General features: G+C 43.1%; 11 non-coding genes across 11 annotated transcripts; all 11 read right to left on the reverse strand.

Moving 5' to 3' along the window:
• Positions 1–5,454: 5,454 nt before the first annotated feature.
• Positions 5,455–5,536, reverse strand: trnas-uga. Its single transcript has one exon. It is a non-coding gene; the product is annotated as a tRNA-Ser (tRNA).
• A 641-nt stretch (positions 5,537–6,177) lies between these two features.
• Positions 6,178–6,249, reverse strand: trnag-ucc. The gene has a single exon. It is a non-coding gene; the product is annotated as a tRNA-Gly (tRNA).
• Positions 6,250–7,516: 1,267 nt separating this feature from the next.
• On the reverse strand, positions 7,517–7,588 carry trnag-ucc. Its single transcript has one exon. It is a non-coding gene; the product is annotated as a tRNA-Gly (tRNA).
• Positions 7,589–7,971: 383 nt separating this feature from the next.
• On the reverse strand, positions 7,972–8,053 carry trnas-aga. The gene has a single exon. It is a non-coding gene; the product is annotated as a tRNA-Ser (tRNA).
• Positions 8,054–8,827: 774 nt separating this feature from the next.
• trnag-ucc lies at positions 8,828–8,899 on the reverse strand. The gene has a single exon. It is a non-coding gene; the product is annotated as a tRNA-Gly (tRNA).
• Positions 8,900–9,280: 381 nt separating this feature from the next.
• Positions 9,281–9,362, reverse strand: trnas-aga. Its single transcript has one exon. It is a non-coding gene; the product is annotated as a tRNA-Ser (tRNA).
• A 1,918-nt stretch (positions 9,363–11,280) lies between these two features.
• trnag-ucc lies at positions 11,281–11,351 on the reverse strand. Its single transcript has one exon. It is a non-coding gene; the product is annotated as a tRNA-Gly (tRNA).
• Positions 11,352–11,690: 339 nt separating this feature from the next.
• On the reverse strand, positions 11,691–11,772 carry trnas-uga. Its single transcript has one exon. It is a non-coding gene; the product is annotated as a tRNA-Ser (tRNA).
• Positions 11,773–12,542: 770 nt separating this feature from the next.
• trnag-ucc lies at positions 12,543–12,614 on the reverse strand. Its single transcript has one exon. It is a non-coding gene; the product is annotated as a tRNA-Gly (tRNA).
• A 1,256-nt stretch (positions 12,615–13,870) lies between these two features.
• trnag-gcc lies at positions 13,871–13,942 on the reverse strand. The gene has a single exon. It is a non-coding gene; the product is annotated as a tRNA-Gly (tRNA).
• Positions 13,943–14,323: 381 nt separating this feature from the next.
• trnas-uga lies at positions 14,324–14,405 on the reverse strand. The gene has a single exon. It is a non-coding gene; the product is annotated as a tRNA-Ser (tRNA).
• Between the last annotated feature and the right edge of the window lie 6,381 nt (positions 14,406–20,786).

Consider the following 20,786-nt stretch of genomic DNA (forward strand, 5'->3'; position numbering starts at 1 on the left):
TCTTTTTTAAGAGTGGCCTTTCTATGCTCTTACACTGCAAAAAAATAACATATTGTATTTTTCAACCACTGTCTGTTTTATTGGAGTATTCCATTTCAGCACCGGCTGTTATTCTTGTTTACAAGAATACCACAATGACACTTAAACCCTCTTAGCATAAGATTAGAAATTAGGATTGACCAGGTCAGATTAAAAAAATACCTTACAATAAGCAGAGAGGAAGGAGAGGAGTATAGGGAACAGGTGCATGACCCATTTCTAAATACTCGTGTGATTCCAAATTTACTCTTCTTTCAAAATTAAAAGTAAGTATATAGAAAGATATTATAAAATGGTGCAAATAGGGCAACTCTTCTTTCCATTTTGTTTGCTAAATAAAGCTGAGATTTGTTTTTGTTCCTTTGGGATAAAAACATGACTCAATAAGAGATAATGCAGGGGTTGGGGAGACTCCACATTTTATTAGGAAAATAAAAAAAATGTCTCTTTTTAATACTGATGAATGAATCATGCAGAATCGATTACAACCACAGAGTCAGTGTTTTCTAAAATTTAATCTCTGTCCATGAATATTCATCTCTCTCTTAATTATGAATAAAAATGTTCTGCATTTGCTCTTACAGCCAGTATGAAGCGAGTGAAATTGAGCAAATCAAATGAAAAACCTTTAACTGGAGTTTAAATTGGCAACCAGAATGAATTCATAATGAAATATCAGACATCAAACTCATAAAATCTCTCTCTTTGTTCCAGATTGATTCACTCCAAACCTGCCAGTCTGTCCCCACGGCTCTCTCTCATGCTGCTCTTTTTCATTATTTTTCAGAAGTCGATTCAGCGTCTGTTTGACTGTCATGAAAGTTTCATAGGAAAAGAAAAAAAAAACATTTATCAACAATGAATCGGCGCAGAAGTAACGTGGTGCCTCTCCTCAGGGATCACTGCCTCAAAATATAATATCAACAGCTCTGACAGGCCGACTCGGCAGGTCAGAAACCCTCCAGTGAACAGATTTTGACAGAAGAGGGAAGATGGTTTAAAAGTGATGGACCCTTTGAGAGTCAACGGATGACTGAGTGCTTAATCAAATCAGAAAATGTTTCTGCAGAAGAATACTGACGACAAACTTCAGAGAGGGATCGAAACGAACGTGAGAGCCGCTCAGTCTGCAAGAGCGCGACACAAGGTTTAAAGGAGGAGATATTTGTGCACAAGAGAGCTCAAAACTGTGGGTCTAGATGATGATTTGAGTGTGAGAGCACAAACTAGAAATGATTTGAGCAGGCAAAAGGGTGGTTGTGATTGTGATGATAAAAGCTGCTCACACCCAATTTTGGCTGTTGAGTATAAACTGGCACTGAGAGCAGAGCTGCACCTGCCCATTATAAGGAGCCCTCAGAGCCCCTAGCCAGGGTTTCCAGATACAGTTTGATACCTGTCACCTGTGCACAGCCACTGAGGCCAACATTTTTTGGCATGGAAAACATAGAAGCATTTCTCCTCACAAAACCACTCATTTCTATGCTTGTGTATAACTGTAATAATTGAAAAATGGACATAATTCAAACTGTTTTAGCGCTGCTAGAAGACTGTTTTTACATTTTTAAACTGTTGAAGTTCTTTACAGTTAAATATCATGATTTTATTAGAAACAGGACCAAACCTTGAGGCGACAGGTGGGATGAGGCCACAACCAGTGTGTTGAGGACAAAAGCCTCCAGGCGCCCACTCCATCCACTGAGCTAAACGGACACCCGTGATTTTCACTCTTTAAAACAGCGTATAGTTCAATATTTGCTATAATTACAGCATTCATTGATAGGAAAGACCAGATTATTAGTCATATCTATTACAGGGGCAATTGTGAGGATGCTTTGCTGACCAAATGTGACCAAACCTCTTAGGTTAGACTTCAACAGATGTTGGTGTTTTATTAAACTTGCAAAGCAGATGGATCTACCACACTTTCTTCAGGTTGCAAAGCTCCAACCTATAACATTTATGCCCATCGAAAATGGTTGGGACCAGTCAGCGTAATTTGAGGAGAACAAGGCGAAGTCTTCTGGTGGGGTTAATTTGTTCTGTGAGCTGACAGCAATGGTTGCCGCCAGTGTAGCGGTTAGCTCAGCAGTAGCAACAGTATAGTGGCAGTTTTATTAGAACTGGATCACATTTCTTTATCAAAACAAGAGCATAGAGCAGCACTGTAAGCTTTCATGGTGGGAAAGATGTTTTCGCTCTTCTCCTTACCTGCTTAAGCATGGGTTTGCAATCATCACAGGTTGGTTTGAGCTATACTGTTGTGACAGTGTCACTAAAAAAGTAAATTAAAATGAATTTATTTGAACGTGTTGTAATGAAAGTGTATCGTGGGAAACAGCAGGTTGTCTTTGTTAATTTAAAAAGAAAATATTCCCTGTATACATAAGTGTATGGTATGTGAGTGCTTGCAAATATACTGATATGTGGTTAAAATGATAAAGAAAAAAGACGAGATAATATAAGAAGGATGTGGAGGAAGCAGGCAGACCTAGGAAATTAGGGCAGCTCGATAGCTGCTACATCACGTGTTTTGTTGCTCTTATTGGCCCGTAGAGAGGTGACAGACAGGATAGAATAGAATAGAATAATTCTTTATTGTCCACAGAGGTGGAAAATTGTCTTTAGTCACTCCATGTAAATGTTTATCCAATCACACTCCGCATTTTTTTCAAAGCCTCTACCTTTTCTCAAACGTTTCCTATTGAAGCTTTCCCAGATGTGTGTGAAACAAATCCATCTGGTGTGTCAGGTTAGTTTAAGCTTGCTTGAGACCAGGGCATTGTTAAATAGCTTTTCCCAACACACCAAACATAACGGAGTCGGGACAGTCAGATATCCGGTGAAAGTAAATCCAAATGAAAGGTAGATTTTGCCGTACTGCCTTGAACTCACTGCTTTTGGCTTTTTTTGACCACTACTCACACTTGGCATCTCATCTGGGTTAGAATTTTGACCAGGACCCTGGTCAGAGTCTCCATTTTTCATTTTCAAATATTTATCCATTGCGGTTGCAGTCGTCGCCCCCACAATTATCATGCATCACTAATTCTGTTCTCTTAAATTAATAATTACTACACTCCCTACTGCCACCCACTGACAGGAGGGGGAGTATATGGACTAGCCATATACTTACTAGCCACCACATTGCTGGCACATTTTTTTGAACCTGTTAACATCCTCAGTCAACTTCCACACAAATTCAGGCTGTCCTGCAGACTCAGAGTGCAAAAGTGTTAGCTCGGACCATATGTCATAATCTGAATGAGATGAAGTGCTATGGCAGGAGACCGAGGAGAACCCCACTGCTGACAAAGATACATAAAAAGCCAGACTGGAGTTTGCCTGAGTAAGCCTCAATCCTTCTGGGAGAACATTTTGAGGACAGATGAGACTAAGGTAGAGCTTTATGGAAAAGCATGTCATTCTACTGTTTACAGAAAACAGAATGAGGCCTACAAAGTAAAGAACACAGTACCTACAGTCAAACATGGTGGAGGTTCAAAGATGTTTTGGGGTTATTTTGCTGCCTCTGGCACTGGGTGCCTTGACTGTGTGCAAGGAATCATGAAATCTGAGACTATCAAAGATTTTGGGCTGCAATGTAGGGCCTAGTGTCAGAGAGCTGGGTCTGCATCAGAGGTCATGGGTGTTCCAGCAGGACAATGACCCCAAACATACTTCAAAAAGCACCAAGAAATGGTTGGAGACAAAGCGCTGGAGGGTTCTGAAGTGGCCAGAAAAGAGTCCAGATCTAAATCCCACCGAAGACCTATGAAGAGATCTCAAAACTGCTGTTGCAAGAAGCACCCTTCAAATCTGAGAGACCTGGAGCAGTTTGCAAAAGAAGAGTGGTCCAAAATTCCAGTTGAGAGGTGTAAGAAGTGTGTTGATGGTTATAGGAAGTGACTGGTTTCAGTCATTTTTTTCCCAAGGGTGTGCAACCAAATATTAAGTTGAGGGTGCCAATAATTTTGTCCAGCCCATTTTTTGAGTTTTTTGTAAAATTATGTTAATTTTGTCTTTTTATTCAGATTTCTTGTGTTGCTCCAATGCACATAAATGAACACATGTATACCAAAAATATTTGTAATTGCAACAATTTCTGGGAGAAATGGTGTATTTTCTGGAAATTTTCTGCCAATACTTTCGTCCATGATTGTATAAAAAACATCTTTCTGTAATGTTGGGTTGGTATTTTAGAGTCAGCAGTGTCTCATGCTTGGATATGTCATAAGGACAAATATCAGTTGAGGCTGATTTCACTTGTGAATTTTTTCTCAAATGCTCTCAGTGGTAGATGACAGTGGGGATGAATCCACTCTGTCATAAGATGTTTGATTTCCTGTCACTGCCAAATCTCCAAACTGATCAGATGAGATGTTACACCATCAGTGATTGAGCTTCTTTGTGACTGTCTAACTGCAGAGCCAAGAATTTTCACAAACAAAGGACAATCTGTGCTTGTAATTGATGGAAGATGAGTGGGACTTAATACTTTTTTGGTTAAATCCATTCAGTCGGTTTGCCTACAGCAGTATAGTGTCATTAATACAGCCTCATGTCTTCTTTATTCAGTTTATGCAATTAATACCTTGGAATACTTTATCATAATTTTGCGAATGCAAAAGGCATCAAGCTGAGGAGATTGCTGTTAGAACTAAAAACAAATTGCTCATTTTCTCTGGTGTTACCCAGTTTGTCCCATTAGAGCTAAATGGTTATATTAAACATTTTCTCATTCACTAAAATAAAACAGCATAATCCCAGTTATGATTTACACAATAGATATTTTGCAAGTGCTTTGAAAATAATGATGATGATGTTGTCTTAAAAATGCACTGATTGTGAAAATTAGGATCAGTTACTTTGGTTTTTTTCCATTACCATATTTTGGTACAAAACTTCAAGTATGGAAACATTTTCTCTCAAGATTATCCATGAGAAACAATCTGAGTTTGTCCAACAGATAATATCTTCAGCCGAATAATGACTCTGTTATTTAAGTCAGCAGGTAGGTGTGCAAAGTACCAGCTTTAAAATGTTAGGACACAACAAACATAAATTGATGACTTTTCTTGCCCATCTTATTTACAGATGGCAAATGTTTGTCAAAAAAGCCAATACTGACTGATATCAGTGCTAAGCCTACTGCATCTGTGCCCCCCTTTTCTTAATTCACTTGGCTGAATTAAAGATAAAAAAGTTTGACATATGGGATTCTTATCCCATCTGAAACGGAAGACATATTTCTGTCAACCAAGTCTAAGGCCATCTTGAGTCTCGAGAGTAGAGCCACATCCCCATCCACATGACATTGGAACTGTATTATGGATTCCTTTGTGAAAAACTTGTCTCCTTCTCAATGCTCAGGATCAAACCTCAACCATCTGGCGAACACAACTTCAAAACTACCGTTGTTGGCAGGACTTGAACCTGCGCGGGGAAACCCCAATGGATTTCAAGTCCATCGCCTTAACCACTCGGCCACAACAACTCTGCCACTTTCTATCAGCCCCCCACCCCCACGCCAATCACATGCACTTTGCACCTAATGTCTGGTCAAGTAGGTGACGCTGACATACCTTGGAATGGAAACCAGACAATTATGTTCTCAGGCACATGGACAGATTGAGAAGAAAGAGACTGAAAAAAAGCAGAGTGATGGGGAAACGGTCCAGAACTCTGCCAGTTGCCATACCCAAACTTTTCATCTGACAATCCTCTCAGGGGGACCCCATACCATCATGTGTTCTTTCTCCGCCAAAACAGTAGTCAACCATATGCAGAAACCTAAACCTTTCACAGGTCCAAAGGGACTGTTGTCGGTGAACATCTTTCTCTGAGAGATAAAAGTGCTGAAACATTGTCGGCAGGCCTGGAAGCTGTGGAGGGAGACCCCACGGGATTTCTGGTCCATTGCCTTAACCCATTGGCCACAACAACTCTGCCAATTCTGGCACATCCCCCCCCCCCGGGAAGCAAATACCAGAGAGGTCAAAGCCAAAATGGCCCTAGGATACCTCATCAGGAACAAACACACTTGGAATCATACTCAGACAATGTAACACCGTCTTGTTGATAACACATAGGAAACAGAAACACAAAGCAATTGCATGCTCTGGCTAAGAAGTCACTTGTAGTAGCTGGGAATCGAACCCAGGTCAACTGCTTGGAAGGCAGCTATGCTCACCACTATACCACTACCGCTTCACAGTAAACTGTTGTTGTTCTTCTGTTGCTGTCACTAACCTCATATTCTGATTGGCCTGCAAAAACTGCTCTTGATGAGGTCATCAATGACCCCTCTGACACAGGGCTTACTGGCACCTTATCAAGATTATTCTTCAAACCATTTATGACACCCAGAAAGTGTTTATTCCCCCTGCTGCCTTTCAACACACTTTTTTCCTCTCAAATTTTGTAATTCAGGTGACTTTAGACAACAGCACTGTATACAAGTATCAATTTAGCAGCGGTATTAGGAGAAAACCCAAACAGTAGCCAACAGTATGCAGAAACCTAAGCGTTTCAGAGCTCCAAAGGGACTGTTGTTGGAGGACTTCTTTCTCTGAGAATTTAAATGGCTGAAACGTTGTTGGCAGGACTCGAACCTGTGCGGGAACACCCCAATGGATTTTCTAGTGCATCGCCTTGACCACTTGGCCACAACAAATCCGCAAGGGTCTAGTATCCCCCCCACCCCTACCCCAGCCTCCACCACCCCAATCACACACACTCTGCACCTAATGTCTGGTTAAAGCAGGTGATGCTGACACTTCTTTGAATGGAAACCAGACATTTAGGGTCTCAGGCACCTGGACAGATAGGAGACAAGGAGACTGAAAAAAGCAAAGTGACTGGGAAAGGGTCCAGAACTGTGCCATTTGCCATATACAAACTTTTCAGCTGCCACTCCTCTAAGGGGGGGGGTCCCCTGCCATCATTTGTTTCGTTCTTCGCCAAAGTGCTGGAGCAAGGTGGAGGGTACAAGTGCTGGACAGTAAATTGCAAATTCCGCTGGTCACGTTCGGTCTAGTGCCAGCCACAGCTGCACTGACGTGAAATGAAAAAAATCTTTCATGCTTGCTAGCTTCAATGCTCACCACAAGATGCAATGGCTGGCCATCAAACCCAGGTCAACTGCTTGGAAAGCAGCTATGCTCATGCCTCATCAGCATCGTAACAGCACTGGAAACAAAAGATTGGGCAGGGTACCTTGGGGACAAGAGGGCAAGATACAAACTTTTTAACTGCTGTTATTGCTCTCATGGCCAGTGCCAATATTTCCACAAGAGCATGATCACAGAGTTCATGGCCTAAATTGGCTTAGGCTTAGGATACCTCATCAGCGAGAAAATACACTTGGAATCACACTCAAACAATGGTGCAGAGGAGGCACTATAAGACCTTCTTGATGATAACACACAGGGAAGAGAAACGCAAACCAATTGCATGCTCTGGCTAAGAAGTCACTTGTGGTAGCTGGGAATCGAACCCAGGTCAACTACTTGGAAGGCAGCTATGCTCACCACTATACCACTACCGCTTTAAAGTGAACAGTTTTGGTTCTTCCGTTTCTGTCATTAACTTCATATTCTGATTGGACTGCAAACACTGTTCTTGATGAGGTCATCAATGACCCCTCTGACACAGTGCTTACTGGCACCTTATCAAGATTATTCTTCAAACCATTTATGACACCCAGACAGTGTTTGTTCTTGCAGTGAATTTCAACACAGTGTTTTCCTCTAAAATTTTGTGATTCAGTTGACCTTTAGGCAACGGCACTGTGTACAAGTATCAATTCAGCAGCAGAATAAGAATAAAAGCCAAACTGTAGCCAACCGTATGCAGAAAGCTGAATCTTTCACAGCTCCAAAGGGACTGTTGTTGGAGGACTTTTGACTCTGTGATTTTAAATGGCTGAAACGTTGTTGGCAGGACTCGAACCTGCGCGGGGAGACCCCAATGGATTTCTAGTCCATCGCCTTAACCACTCGGCCACAACAACTACACATGACCCCCCCCCCAACCACCACAATCACACACACTTTGCACCTAATGTCTGGTTAAAGCAGGTGATGCTGACACTTCTTTGAATGGTAAGCAGACATTTAGGGTCTCAGGCACCTGGACACATTGGAGAAAAAGAGACTGAAAAAAGCAAAGTGACTTGGAAAGGGTCCAGAACTATGCCATTTGCCATATACAAACTTTTCAGCTGCCACTCCTCTAAGGGGGGGGGTCCCCTGCCATCATTTGTTTCGTTCTTCGCCAAAGTGCTGGAGCAAGGTGGAGGGTACAAGTGCTGGACAGTAAATTGCAAATTCCGCTGGTCACATTCGGTCTAGTGCCAGCCACAGCTGAACTGACGTGAAATGACAAAAATCTTTTATGCTTGCTAGCTTCAATGCTCACCACAAGATGCAATGGCTGGCCATCAAACCCAGGTCAACTGCTTGGAAAACAGCAATGCTCATGCCTCATCCGCATCGTAACAGCACTGGACACAAAAGATTGGGCAGGGTACCTTGGGGACAAGAGGGCAAGATACAAACTTTTTAACTGCTGTTATTGCTCTCATGGCTAGTGCCAAAATTTCCACAAGAGCATGATCACTGAGAGTTCATGGCCTAAATTGGCTTAGGATACCTCATCAGCGAGCAAATACACTTGGAATTACACTCAAACAATGGTGCAGAGGAGATACTGTAACACCTTCTTGATGATAACACACAGGAAAGAGAAACGCAAACCAATTGCATGCTCTGGCTAAGAAGTCGCTTGCGGTAGCTGGGAATCGAACCCAGGTCAACTGCTTGGAAGGCAGCTATGCTCACCACTATACCACTACCGCTTCATAGTAAGCACTTTTTGTTCTTCCGTTTCTCTCACTAAAATCATATTCTGATTGGACTGTAAAAGCTGCTCTTGATGAGGTCATCAATGACCCCTCTGACACAGGGCTTACTGGCACCTTATCAAGATTATTCTTCAAACCATTTATGACACCCAGACAGTGTTTGTTCTCGCAGTGAATTTCAACACACTGTTGTCCTCTGAAATTTTGTGATTCAGGAGACCTTTAGGCAACGGCACTGTTTACAAGTATCAATTTAGCAGCGGAATAAGAATAAAAGCCAAACTGTAGCCAACCGTATGCAGAAAGCTGAATCTTTCACAGGTCCAAAGGGAGTGTTGTTGGAGGACTTCCTTCTCAGAGTTTAAATTGCTGAAATGTTGTTGGCAGGACTCGAACCTGCGCGGGGAGACCCCAATGGATTTCTAGTCCATCGCCTTAACCACTCGGCCACAACAACTATGTGAGCATCTTGAACCCCCCCACCCCAATCACACACACTTTGTACCTAATGTCTTGTAAAGCAGGTGATGCTGACACTTCTTTGAATGGTAAGCAGACATTTAGGGTCTCAGGCACCTGGACAGATTGGAGAAAAAGAGACTGAAAAAAGCAGAGTGACTGGGAAAGGGTCCAGAACTGTGCCATTTGCCATATACAAACTTGTCAGCTGACAATCCTCTAATGGGACCCTATGCCATCATGTGTTCGTTCTTCTCTAAAGTGCTGGAGCAAGGTGGAGGGTACAAGTGCTCGACAGTAAATTGCAAATTCGCTGGTCACTTTCAGTCTAGTGTAAGCCTCAGCTGCACTGACATGAAGTGATAAAAATCTTTCATGCTTGCCAGCTTCAACGCTCACCACAAGCTGCGATGGCTGGCCATCAAACCCAGGTCAACTGCTTGGAAAGCAGCTATGCACACGCCTCATCAGCACCATAACAGCACTGGACACAAACGATTGGGCAAGGTACCTTGGGAACAAGAGGGCAAGATACAAACTTTTTAACTGCTGTTACTGCTCTCATGGCCAGTGCCAAAATTTCCACAAGAGCATGATCACAGAGAGTTCATGGCCTAAATTGGCTTAGGATACCTCATCAGCGAGCAAATACACTTGGAATCACACTCAATCAATGATGCAGAGGAGGCACTGTAACACCTTCTTGATGATAACACACAGGAAAGGGAAACGCAAACCAATTGCATGCTCTGGCTAAGAAGTCGTTTGCAGTAGCTGGGAATCGAACCCAGGTGGCCTTTTTGTTCCTTTTCAGCTCCTGTAGTTTAGGTCACATGGTTCGGTCTTTGCTTTGGCAGCGCCACCCACTTCCTCAATTTTTGAGCAGGTATCCTACTATATAAGCAGCTCCGCTTTGGTTCACGGGAGGCTGCTTCTTTTGTTTGATCCCCTTGCTATTTGGCTGATTCCTGGATGGTGGTGCTGCTAATGTAGGCTGACTGAGACATGTGGGTAAGCGAAGGCTCTAGATGCACGCAACGCAAGTGTTTTGCACCGTTTTATGATTGTTTTCTTGTCACGGATTCTGCCACTGTAGCGTTGACATGGACGGTTGAATGACTAATGCTGCGCTTCTAAGGTATATAAACCGTTTCTCAAGTCAGCATATGATGGGCATTTTGATATGTATTTGGCAGCATGATACTAACATTTCAAATGAATCTCTTTGTAGATCTACTGCCACTGCTGCTTTGTTTTAGGGCTTTGTTTTAGTGCTTTATTTTGTTAGTTTTTTTTGGTGTTTATCTTTATTTAGTATGCATTATTTGGTTAAGTGGATAATCCGTTCTGTTTTGGTTTCTTAGAGTAGCGTTTTGTTGTTATATGTTAGGTTGATTGTTTCCCTTTCTTTGAACATTATTGTTAACTTTGTTTTTCTTCTGTTTTCCCCTGGGTTCCTGGAGTATTGCAGACCGAGGGGTGTCCGTCACCTGAGCGCGTTGGGGCTGCCGGTGGGGATAGGCCTCACCACCTGTGCCTCACTTTCCTTTAATTGTGTGTGAGTGGTTTTTGGCACCTTTTGATTTTTCTCACTAGGCATGTTTTCTTTCTTTTTGGTTGTAGTGTGAGAGTGTGTAGGGTTTGGGCACCAGTGTGTGTGTGTGGTAGATAGTCTGCACCCCCTCCCCAGTCACGAGCAAGTCTATAAGCCCTTTGTCTGCAATATTCATCTCAAACGATTAGTTTGGTTTAGATCTTTATCTAATTAAGACAGTTTGTGGTGTTTTTAACAATTGCATATTTTATAGAAAGTCAATGATAATATTATATTTTTTTCTACAAGTAATACAGACTTATTGCTATTTTAAAAATTTGTTCTAAATAAACCACATTGATTTAGCGTCAAACATGCTACTTGCGGTAGCTGGGAATCGAACCCAGGTCAATTGCTTGGAAGGCAGCAATGTCACCACTATACCACTACCGCTTTAAAGTGTGCTTATTGTTCTTCCGTTTCTGTCACTAACCTCATATTCTGATTGGACTGCAAAAACTGCTCTTTGTTAGGTCATCAATGACCCCTCTGACACAGTGCTTACTGGCACCTTACCAAGATTATTCACCAAACCATTTATGACACCCAGAAAGTGTTTGTTCTCATAGTGACTTTCAACACACTGTTTCCTCTCAAATTTTGTAATTCAGGTGACCTTTAGAGTAGTATCAATTACCAGCGGTATTAGAATCAAACCCAAGCAGTACCTTTTAACAGCTCCAAGGGGACTGTTGTTGGAGGACTTTTGACTCTGAGTTTAAATTGCTGAAACGTTGTTGGCAGGACTCGAACCTGCGCGGGGAAACCCCAATGGATTTCAAGTCCATCGCCTTAACCACTCGGCCACAACAACTCCACATACTAGAGCCATCCCCAACCCGAGCCTCGCCCACCCCAATCACACACACTTTGCACCTAATGTCTGGTTAAATAGGTGATGCTGACACTTCTTTGAATGGAAACCAGACATTTAGGGTCTCAGGCAGCTGGACAGATTGGGACGAAAGAGACTGACAAAAGCAGAGTGACTGGGAAAGAGTCCAGAACTGTGCCATATACAAACTTTTCATCTGCCACTCCTCTCAAGGAGACCCCATGCCATCATTTGTTCTGTCTTCGCCAAAGTGCTGGAGCAAGGCGGAGGGTACAATTGCTGGACAGTAAATTGCAGTTTGCACTTCTCACTTTCAGTCTAGTGTGAGCCTCAGCTGCACTGATATGAAATAATGAAAATCTTTTTTGCTTGCCAGCTTCAACACTCACCACAAGCTGCGATGGCCGGGTCAACTACTTGGAAAGCAGCTATGCTCACCACTATACCACCACCACCTCATCAGCAATGGATCTGCACTGGACACAAAAAATCGGGCAGGGTACCATGGAGAAAAGAGGCTCAGATAAAAAACTTTTTAACACTGTTATTGCTTTCATGGCCAGTGGCAAAAGACAAGCAGCATGATCACAGAGAGGTCAAAGCCAAAATGGCCTTAGGATACCTCATCAGGAAGAAAATACACTTGGAATCATACTCAGACAATGGTGCAGAAGAGTCACCGTAACACTTTCTTGCTGATAACACACATGAAACAGAAACCAATTGCATGCTGTGGCTAAGATGTTGCTTGCGGTAGCTGGGAATCGAACCCAGGTCAACTGCTTGGAAGGCAGCTATGCTCACCACTATACCACTACCGCTTCACAGTAAACACTTTTTTGTCTTCCGTTTCTGTCACTAACATCATATTCTGATTGGACTGCAAAAACTGCTCTTGATGAGGTCATCAATGACCCCTCTGACACAGTGATTACTGGCACCTTATCAAGATTATTCACCAAACCATTTATGACACCCAGACAGTGTTTGTTCTCGTAGTGAATTTCAACACACTTTTTTCCTCTCAAATTTTGATATTCAGGTGACCTTTAGGCAATTGCACTATATAAAAGTATCAATTTAGCAGCGGAATAAGAATAAAAGTCAAACAGTAGCCAACTGTTTGCAGAAAGCTGAACATTTCACAGCTCCAAAGGGACTGTTGTTGGAGGACTTTTGACTCTGTGATATTAAATGGCTGAAACGTTGTTGGAGTCGAACCTGCGCGGGAGACCCCAATGGATTTCAAGTCCATCGCCTTAACCACTCGGCCACAACAACTCCACCAATTACAGAACCCCCCCAACCACCACCCTCAGCCCCCCACCACCACAATCACACACACTTTGCCCCCAGTGTCTGGTTAAATAGGTGATGCTGACACTTCTTTGAATGGAAACCAGACATTTAGGGTCTCAGGCACCTGGACACATTGGGACAAAAGAGACTGACAAAAGCAGAGTGACGGGGAAAGGGTCCAGAACTGTGCCATTTGCCATATACAAACTTTTCAGCTGCCACTGCTCTCAGGGAGACCCCATGCCATCATTTGTTCTGTCTCCGCCAAAGTGCTGGAGCAAGGCGGAGGGTACAATTGCTGGACAGTAAATTGCAGATTGCACTTCTCACTTTCAGTCTAGTGTGAGCCTCAGCTGCACTGATATGAAATGATGAAAATCTTTCATGCTTGCCAGCTTCAACGCTCACCACAAGCTGCGATGGCCGGGTCAACTGCTTGGAAAGCAGCTATGCTGACCACTATACCACCACCACTTCATCAGCAATGGATCTGCACTGGACACAAACAATCAGGCAGGGTACTTTGGAGAAAAGAGGGGCAGATAAAAAACTTTTTAACACTGTTATTTCTCTCATGGCCAGTGCCAAAATTTCCACAAGCAGCATGATCACAGAGAGTTCATGGCCGAAATGGCCTTAGGATACCTCATCAGGAAGCAAATACACTTGGAGTGATATTCAAAAAATGGTGCAGAGGAGGCACTGTAACACCTTCTTGCTGATGACACACATGAAACAGAAACACAAACCAATTGCATGCTCTGGCTAAGAAGTCGCTTGCAGTAGCTGGGAATCGAACCCAGGTCAACTGCTTGGCAAGCAGCTATGCTCACCACTATACCACAACTGCTTTATTGCAAACAGTTTTTGTTCTTGCCTTTCGGTCACTATCATCATATTCTGATTGGACTGCAAAAACTGCTCTTGATGAGGTCATCAATGACCCTTCTGACACAGTGCTTACTGGCACCTTATCAAGATTATTCTTCAGACCATTTATGACACACAGACAGTGTTTGTTCTTGCACTGACTTTCATCCCATGTTTTCCTCTCAAATTTTGTAATTCAGGAGACTTTTAGACAACGGCTCTGTATTCAAGTATCAATTTAGCAGTGGTATTAGAATCAAACCCAAGCAGTAGCCAACTGTTTGCAGAAACCTAAACCTTTTAACAGCTCCAAGGGGACTGTTGTTGGAGGACTTCTTTCTCAGAGTTTAAATTGCTGAAACGTTGTTGGCAGGACTCGAACCTGCGCGGGGAGACCCCAATGGATTTCAAGTCCATCGCCTTAACCACTCGGCCACAACAACTCCACATACTAGAACCATCCCCAACCCGAGCCTCGCCCACCCCAATCACACACACTTTGCACCTAATGTCTGGTAAAGCAGGTGATGCTGACACTTCTTTGAATGGAAACCAGACATTTAGGGTCTCAGGCAGCTGGATAGATTGGGATGAAAGAGACTGACAAAAGCAGAGTAACTGGGAAAGGGTCCAGAACTGTGCCGTTTGCCATATACAAACTTTTCAGCTGCCACTCCTCTAAGGGGGACCCCATGCCATCATGTGATTGTTCTTCGCCAAAGTGCTGGAGCAAGGTGGAGGGTACAAGTGCTGAACAGTAAATTGCAAATTCTGCTGGTCACTTTCAGTCTAGTGTAAGCCACAGCTGCACTGACATGAAATGATAAAAATCTTTCATGCTTGCTAGCTTCAACGCTCACCACAAGCTGTGACGGCTGGCCATCAAACCCAGGTCAACTGCCTGGAAAGCAGCTATGCTCACGCCTCATCAGCATCGTAACAGCACTGAACACAAAAGATTGGGCAGGGTACCTTGGGGACAAGAGGGCAAGATACAAACTTTTTTAACTGTTGTAATTGCTCTCATGGCCAGTGCCAAAATTTCCACAAGGACCATGATCACAGAGAGTTCATGGCCGAAATGGGCTTAGGATACCTCATTGGGGAGCAAATACACTTGGAATCACACTGAGAAATGATGCAGAGGAGGCACTGTAACACCTTCTTGATGATAACACACAGGAAAGGGAAACGCAAACCAATTGCATGCTTCGGCTAAGAAGTCGCTTGCGGTAGCTGGGAATCGAACCCAGGTCAATTCGTGCAGGCACCGCGTATAGTCGTCCTTAACTTCCTTAACTTTTCCCATTCTTTCTCTATGGTAGTTCTTATCACTACAGATGTAATATATTTCCGGCCACTATGGAGATTTTGGGGGCTCCTACCTGCGGTAACTGTGTCAGCTGATCATGACTATACCTGTGCTCCTACTCCAGGTATATTGATACATAATGAAACAGTAAGCTTATGTCTTTCTTCTAATATTTTGACTGTTATTTGCCATTTATATACTGTGTACATCGTATATTAGGTTTTGTACCTTCATTAGGTCTCCAACTGACTTTAAATGAATCACTAGCTGCGTTTAAATATTTTTGTTTTTGATCACGACTACAATAAATGTCATTGTTATATATCTGTGTGTTTTGCTGGCTGTATCATAGATATTCTTGCCTCATTCATGTTTTTTCTTGAAAATTCATATGAATTTTGAAACCTTTTGTTTCATTATTTGTTAATAAATTCTCTTAATCATTATTTTACTGCAGTTCAATTAAGGATTTTTTGTTGTTGTTGAATGATAATCCACTGATTCTAGGGAATTTGGATAAAACATGTCCCACTAAGAAAAGTGCTAATTCTGTTGGAAATTAAAAACATTTTCATGAATAAAATGAATCAAGGTTATTATCAGGGGATCCTTTGCACATATGTAAGGTTCTTTTATAGGTTTATTTTTATTTTTTATCAATTAAATGATGACATGCTGGCCCATTTCCTACAAAATCAGTTGTCCTCAGATAGGAGATAATCATTTCAGCTTGATTAAAAAAAAACAAAAAGTAATTATTGAATTGAATAATATCTTTACTACGTGAAAGAGTAAATTATAATATGTATTAAAAACTAAAAACAGTGAATTTTTAACAATATTTACTATTATTTTGTGGTTGCTCAATATTTAGATATTTATAAAAAGCAATAAAAATCAGGCAACTACAAGGTCAGCTACATTCCTGAGGACCCCATTTTCAAACCTTCAGCTCTACTGCATGCTTCAAGATCACTCAAGCTCCTTTAAGTTTGATATTTTCTCTTAAACTTGTTCATATTTTTGGACACTGCTACTGCCACAACCATTACGTCAGCACCGTCTCTTCTTTCTAAAACATATTTGAATAGTGTGATGAATCGGTTTACAGGCCACCGTAGTCGCAGGAGTGTGACGTCATATGTGTGCTGAGTAAGAGAGTGGAATGCACGTTGTTTACATGCTGTTAATAATGGCTACTGAACGCCGCAGCAAGTCGACAGACTCCTCGTCTTTGTGTCAGAAGTGGCTGACAGGACGCCTACAGAGAGAGAATGGCAAAGTTCGGACCGCCTGAGCCCTTTGACTTCACCCGCCCTGCAGAATGGCCGGTGTGGCGCCGTCGGTTCGACCGCTTCAGAATAGCGTCGAAGCTGGACAAAGATAGCGGGGAGGTGCAGATGAACACGCTTCTCTACGCTTTGGGGAGAGATGCAGAGGCTATCTATGAGTCTTTCATGTATGATGAGGAGCAGCTAGATGACAGCGCTCATCCAGAGCTCGACTACATGACGGTAATGGAGAAATTTACCGATCATTTTGTGCCAAAACGGAATGTCATACATGAAAGAGCATGCTTCCACAAGAGAATCCAGAAACCAGGAGAGTCTGTTGAAGTGTTTGTCAGAGGATTATATGAGTTAGAACAGTACTGTGAGTTTGGAGAAACTAAAGAGGAACAGATCAGAGACAGGATTGTTATCGGCATATCTGACAGTGAGGTGTCACAAAAACTACAGCTTGAGTCGGACCTGTCGCTCGATAGAGCCATACAAATAGCTCGCCAGAGTGAACAAATCAAGCAGCAGAATGTGAGCCTGCGTGCGGATTGTACTGTGGACGCTTTGAGACAAGGATGACGGCAGTTTCGCGGCAAAAGGAGTGAAAATGATTCACAAAAGCAGAGACAGCAGGTGCATGGTGAGTCAAAACCTGTTGCTGCATGTACACGTTGCAATAGACAACACGGGAAAACACAGCTCTCCCCAGCTAAGAATAAGAAGTGCAGAAAATGCAGTAAAGTAGGACATTTTGAAGCAGCCTGTAAAACTAAAATGCTGAAAGAAGTGACAGTGACGGCTGATGATACAGTGAACGGAGATGATGTGTTCTTCCTGGGAGCGGTAACTGAACCTGAGGCAGCCATAAATGAGCAGCCAGATTCAGAAGAGGAGTGGCTTGTAAAGTTACCAGTTAACGGCTGCACTGTAGAGTTTAAAATCAACACAGGTGCTGACATCACTGTAATGTCCCAGACTACATTTAACAGACTGCCACTAAGCCAAAAATCAATTAAAGCACTGAAAACACAGTTTGTCACCAGTCCTGGGGGTGAGGTGCAGTGTGTGGGCAAATTCTTGGCCACAACCCAGTTTAAAGGACGGAAATACCAGCACTGGGTCACAGTTATAAGAGGGCCGTACGCTCACAACTTACTGGGTGGGAGCATTGCTCAGAGGTTTCTGTGGAAAAGAGGAACAGAGAACAAGTGAGAGTATGAAGCGCTTAAATAAGGCAGTGAAATGTGAGCATTTTATTTTACCTACACTGGAAGATATTGCTCCAAAGCTGGCTGGCGCAAAAGTGTTCTCTGCACTGGACGCTTCATGTGGATTTTGGCAGATCCCATTGGATGCAAGCAGTCAAAAGCTAACAACGTTCATAACGCCCATTGGCAGATTCTGCTTCTGACGTCTGCCATTTGGAATCACGTCTGCTCCCGAGATCTTCCAAAGACAGATGTCAGCATTATTAAAGGGTCATGAAGAAGTTGTCGTGATGGATGACATACTTGTCTTTGGAGCAACAAAGCAAGAAAATGACAGCCGTCTTAACGTCTTAGCGAATGCCAGTGGCATTCTGCTCCCGCACGCTGTCAGACTCAGAGAGGAGATACTCCCAGATTGAGAAAGAGTGTCTGGCAGGCGTGTGGGCGTGCGAGTGCTTTGCCTGCTATGTGCAAGGTATGGACAGCTTTCGCCTACAAACTGACCATAAACCACTGGTACCGCTCATAAACACATATGACTTGGACAAAGCACCCCCTAGGTGCCAGAGACTCCTGATGAGGCTTTTGAGATTTCATGTGGTTGCTGAGCATGTCCCAGGCAAACAACTGGTAGTTGCTGACGTTCTCTCCAGGAGTCCACTAACTGATGTGTGCGACGAGAGCACGGATCACGAGGTGCAAGCATATGTCGAGTCAGTGGTATCAAATGCACCAATCACGTCACAGAAGCTCAGTGAAATCCGCACGGCAACACAGCAGGATGAAGAGTTGCAGAGAGTTGTGAGATTCATCAGGAACGGATGGCCACGCAAAACAGTGCTGTCTCCATCTCTGCACAGATATTACACTGCAAGAGCACACCTTTCAGAGACCGATGGCCTTGTGCCATACCAGGACCGGCTGGTCATTCCTGCTGCACTAAGGGCCAACGTGCTGAAACAGCTGCACCAAGGGCACCAAGGTCTTACACGGTGCCGGGCATGTGCCAGGATGTCAGTGTGGTGGCCGTATCAGTGCTCATATCACACAAACAGTTTCAACATGTAGATTCTGCATTGGAAATAAACCTACCCAGAGACACGAGCCTCTCCTGACAGACGACTATTCAAGAGACATTGAAATCGCCCACCTGTTGTCAACTGTGAGCCGTTAAGTTATTAACAGGCTCAAGAGCATGTTTGTGAGGTGGGGCATCCCGCTAGAGCTGGTGAGCGACAATGCCACACAGTTCTCATCTGCAGAGTTTCAGGACTTCAGCTGGGAGTATGGGTTTGAGCATACGACCTCCAGCCCCGTTCAGACAGCGAAACACATCCTGAAACAGCCCGACCCACATCTCGCTCTCATGTGCTACAGAGCTACCCCTAGTGCTGCTAGGGTGTGAGCCCAGCTGTGCTCATGGCCAGAAGGGACATTCGGACTACTCTTCCCATGTTGGAGCACAAACTCCTTGCTACTCCTGTGGACAGGCATCAAGTTCAACAGAAGGACCACCAGACCAAGTCAGCTTATCGTTTTTTCCACGACTGCTGTCATTCTGCACTGCCACTTCCTGTTCTTCACCCCGGGCAGGACGTCAGGGTGAAACTCGATGGAGAGAAAGGATGGAGAACATCTGCAACAGTAATCAGCAGGTGCAGGGAGCCACGATCCTACATGGTGGAGACGGACAACGGAGCAGTGCTGTGACATAATAGAAGGCATCTGCAGGCCGTCCCACAGCCTGCTGACCCATTTGGCCAGCAGCAGCTGCAGTTATCTGAATCTCCAGCACAGCAGCCAAACAGCCCCTCTACCTGTGGTCAGTCCAGGCCACACAGACAAGGCTCCAGCTCAGAGACATTTCGACCCAGCTGTTGAGTGTACGTCACGTCCTTCGTCCCCACACAAAGGTGACTAGGTGACATCCAGAGGTCGAGTAGTCAGGGTTCCAATCAGGTATAGAGACACTTGAACTCTTAAGAATGCTTACCTTTGCTCTATGTTTACAGTTTTATTAAGTTGAGTTGAGTAGAGAGTAATGAGCATGGTTTATGGTGGCAGTTAAAACAACGTAACACTTTAAGTTAAAGTCAGTTATGGAGTATGTTATATGTTGACAGTTATGTGATAATTGGTTTACTTCCAAAACAAAATTACTGTTCCATATGGTCATATTCTATGTTATGTATACTGAAGCTGTGAAAGATTTTCAAGTGGTTACATAAATAGGAACAGCATCTATCGAGGGCAGAATAATCCCTACGATGCTGCGGACTGAGGGCAGTCTACCCCGATGTCCTAGATGTAAAGGTTATTATGTTCTATGCATTTATGTTTATGCTAGGAAAGTGCATCTTTGTTTGAAAATGTGAGTCTACTCTTTAAAGGGGGGAGATGTGATGAAACGTGTTTACAGGCCACCGTAGTCGCGGGAGTGTGACGTCATATATGTGCTGAGTAAGAGAGTGGAATGCACGTTGTTTACATGCTGTTAATAAATGGCTACTGAACGCCAAATGGTCCTAAATGGAGGCTAGAATATAGTTGTTGATCACAATAAATACCAATATGATCTGTAATGTTTCATTAACCTCTTTTATATCTTTATTTATGTAATTCCTCCTATATTTCTTCCATATTGTCCACCCTAGGGGATGAAGTGTGCCTTCCCTCTCTCATTTCACTATTATGCCATGTTCATTTGGCTTACGTCATTTTGGATGCACATGATGCACCTACTACCTACCTACAGAGCATATAGTATACAATATCCCTTTTAGGCTATGCAACAACAACATTTAACCAAATCTAACATTCACTGTAAGTGTACAGAAGAATATAATGTATTATTTTATGAGTAGGGGGCACTAGATGACAGTTTAAGATGATGTTAGTGGTGCATTGTACGTTATTCCTCCTGGTAATGACTTTATTTTTAACTATGATGATTTGATATTTGATTATATGAGGATAGGATACTTAATAATGATATTGCTTAATTGTACCTTATATTTCTTGAAA

The sequence above is a fragment of the Cheilinus undulatus genome, linkage group 13 (assembly GCF_018320785.1).
Source record: "Cheilinus undulatus linkage group 13, ASM1832078v1, whole genome shotgun sequence".
Taxonomy (NCBI): Eukaryota; Metazoa; Chordata; class Actinopteri; order Labriformes; family Labridae; genus Cheilinus; species Cheilinus undulatus.